Here is a 3,319-nt window from a genome sequence, read left to right on the forward strand (position 1 = left end):
GAGAGAGGCAGAAGCGAAGCTACCTCTCCGAGAGGAAGATGGAAAAGAGCTAGCTCTAACTTCTTATTGGCTAACTCGTACACCTTAATTTAACCCATTTCTAGTAATCCGTGTATCACCATGTGGCTGTGACTTACCGGCAAGATTCCAAGCAGCATCTGTCTCTGGTGGGGCCACATGGCTTCTCTCTGAATCTGCTCTCCTTCTCCCTGCATTCAGTTTAGTTCTCCCAGCCTATCTCTGTTCCACCCTATCAGGCCAAGTCAGTTTTTTTTTTATTCATTAACCAACCGTATTCACAGCATACAAAGGGGAATCCCACATCATCAAAGGGCATTCACAAAGCAGAAGCCTAAAATAATGAGCCGTGGTTTCTATCTAGTAAATCCATATGAGTTGGAAGCCATCATGGATACACAACTTTTTAAATTATAAAACGGTTCATGGCACGATTATTAATAATAATTAAAAGTCAGAAGCAACATGAATCGCAAACAGTTGGAGGATGAGCTAATTAAATGGTGGTCTATATGATGGAATAAGCTGTTTGGGGTATATTTCTCCATCAACACTAATGAAGTACATACTCTGTTAGGCATGGTATTCTCTGAGTATATTATCATAGATTAGCTAATCCTCAATTTGCAGAGCTAACACCTCTAACTCTAGAAAGAGTGGGAGGCCCACCCAGGACCTGGCCTTGCTACCCCCATTGAATATCCTGGGTACTCAGTGGGGGTTCCTTCCAGGCTCCTCTCCTCCATCAGACATCTAAGACTTGCCCCAGAGCTTACAAGTCATGTAATGTGCTCACATACATGATCCTTTGGCAGGGACCATTGTCCCTGGAGGAGATTCAGGCCAAGGAAGAGAGAAGGAAGCACCCAAGGTCACATACCAAGTTTGTGGCAGAGGCAGGATCAGAATTAAGATTTTTTTTGGGGCTCCCAGGCCAGTGAACTTCCAAAGCCTTAGAGCCTTGGGTAGCATGAGACAAGACCTTTGTGTGATTTTGTCTAAAGGATGTCCCGAGAACAAAGGCATGGCTTCCTTACTGGGCTAGGCTGTCCGGCAGCTACACTGCTTGGGAAAGAATCGCCCAGGGCAGCAGGTGACAGATGAGAAGGCGGTCTGGACAAGTGATGCTGCAGCGGTTCCTTAGCCTCACGTCAGCCTGACATGGAGCCTTTGTTTGTTATCCCACCTCTTGAGATAAGACACCAAACTCTTTAAGCAACCACCGCTGGCAGATGGGGCACATTTCACCGTAAGAGACATTGTGACTTCTGCGGAAACAACCTCTGGGACATGGTTTTGGCAAAACGATTCACGGCCCAGAGCCAGGAGATAATTTCTGGCCCGGTTTAATACTAATTCTCTGTGGTAGGTCTCGGGGACATTTACAGACGCCCTGCTTCCCCCTTTCTGGGCCCTTGATGGTATCGATAAGGAACCGTCCCTTTGCATTTGGGTGTGGCTGTGAAGCTCTGTTTGTCTGGTAAACTGTTAAAAATTACACAGGTCACATTTGTGCAGATGTTTCACGAGCCAGTATGTGACTCACCCTGTCTCTGCTCCGCTGTGCCTTTTCAGATCATGGCTACTCCTTTAACCTGAGTGTGGGCCAGAGGACAATTCTGTGGGCCAGAGCTCCCCTCCATTCACAACAGCCAGAAAGGAAGGGCAGGAAACGCTGCTTTGGGGCAAGCTATTTGTTACCGCAGCGAGACCGGGCTGATACACTCACAGTGTGTATCACTGTGAGCTAGGGTCTTCTCTGTCTGTTGTGGGGAGTGGAGGCAATCTTGGGTGAACGTGTGTTATTGGCATGGACATGGCAAGCACCCCAACCTGAGACCTATGAAATGGCAAATTTTCCCTCCTGATGGCAGTATGAACAGGGTGAAAAACATGGATCACAGTTTCCTCCTGGATGTTAGAGACAGCACCCCCTACAGTGACCTCCCATTAAGACTAGCTAACCTCTCCTCCTTGTGCTATGCTTTATAAACACAGCCAAATTTCTGATTGCATAGTAGATGCCCTCATCAGTGCAAGAACAGCCCATCAGATTCTGCCTAGCACCCGGTGACCAAGCCCAGAGTCAAAGCCTCTACTCAGAATACATAGAATTCTAACTCTCTGGCTTCTGATGCTCTAGTTCTCAGGGCGTGGAGCTATAAGTGCTATGTCTGTCAGACCTGCCCAGAGATCTTTGGCACTCTAGAGTCTGGACTGCCCACACCACTAGAACTTGTAGGCCACTCTTGGTTACCATGCATGGCAGCGGAAGGGTACAGCTGACTGGTGGCACAGGGGTGTGGGGGTTGACAGTCGTGGCCATAGGAGGGATGAGGAGGAATGGACAGGAGGAGAAAGGAAAAGAGAGAAGAGAAAAAAAACACCTACCTGGCTTCTTGGATCATGATAGATGGTCCAGCGTTCCCACACAGAGGCTCTCTGGAGTGTCTGGGCCTTGTCTTAAGCCCTTCAGTTTGTGTCCTGTTTCCATAGTGCAGGTGCTAAAGGGAGAGAAGTCATGATGCTCTCCTCCTCTTCCAGGGCCGAGAGAAACACTGCTATGTCAAGAACTCTGGTTCCTGCCCCTGCCCCTGCCTGAGAGATATCTCTGCGGACACGGCCCACAGAAGTCCTCCACCTTCACAAACCAACTGAGTTCTTCCCAACCAAATTTCTATATGTTGCTAGAGTTGGCACAGCCTTCCTGGTGCCATCCTACTGGATCAAGAACGGAGGATGTACACACACACACACACACACACACACACACACACACACGCACACACACGTACACACACACACACACACACACACACACACACACACGTACACACACGTACACACACACACACACACCCACCCTCCTAAACTCAGAGCCTGGGTGTCATAACGATTCCACAGCTAAATCTGGCTCATTGATTTGCACAACAGTGGAATAATCCTCACCACAATCGCCAGCCTCCGCCCTCTCTCACAAAGTCCCCAGGAGGTCAGCCTTGTACCCTTCTTTCTCATTACTTTAAAGCTTTACTTTCTCATTTTTAATCGTCAGAAAGGGCTGGGCATGGTGATGCATGGGCGTGTGTAATCTAGCACTTGCAAGGTGAATGCAGCAGGGTCAGGAGTTCAAGACTATCCTCAGTTACAGAGTGAGTTCAAGATCGGCCTGGGCTGTGTAGACCCTGTCTAAAAGAAGAGCAGGTGGTGAAGCCTGAGCATGGTAGTACATCTTACTGTGGTACCAAGTTAATGTTCTCCCGAGTGCACGTGGTGCCATGGAAACACCAGCAAGCAGCTC

This window comes from Microtus ochrogaster, chromosome 4 (genome assembly GCF_000317375.1).
Source record: "Microtus ochrogaster isolate Prairie Vole_2 chromosome 4, MicOch1.0, whole genome shotgun sequence".
Classification (NCBI taxonomy): Eukaryota; Metazoa; Chordata; class Mammalia; order Rodentia; family Cricetidae; genus Microtus; species Microtus ochrogaster.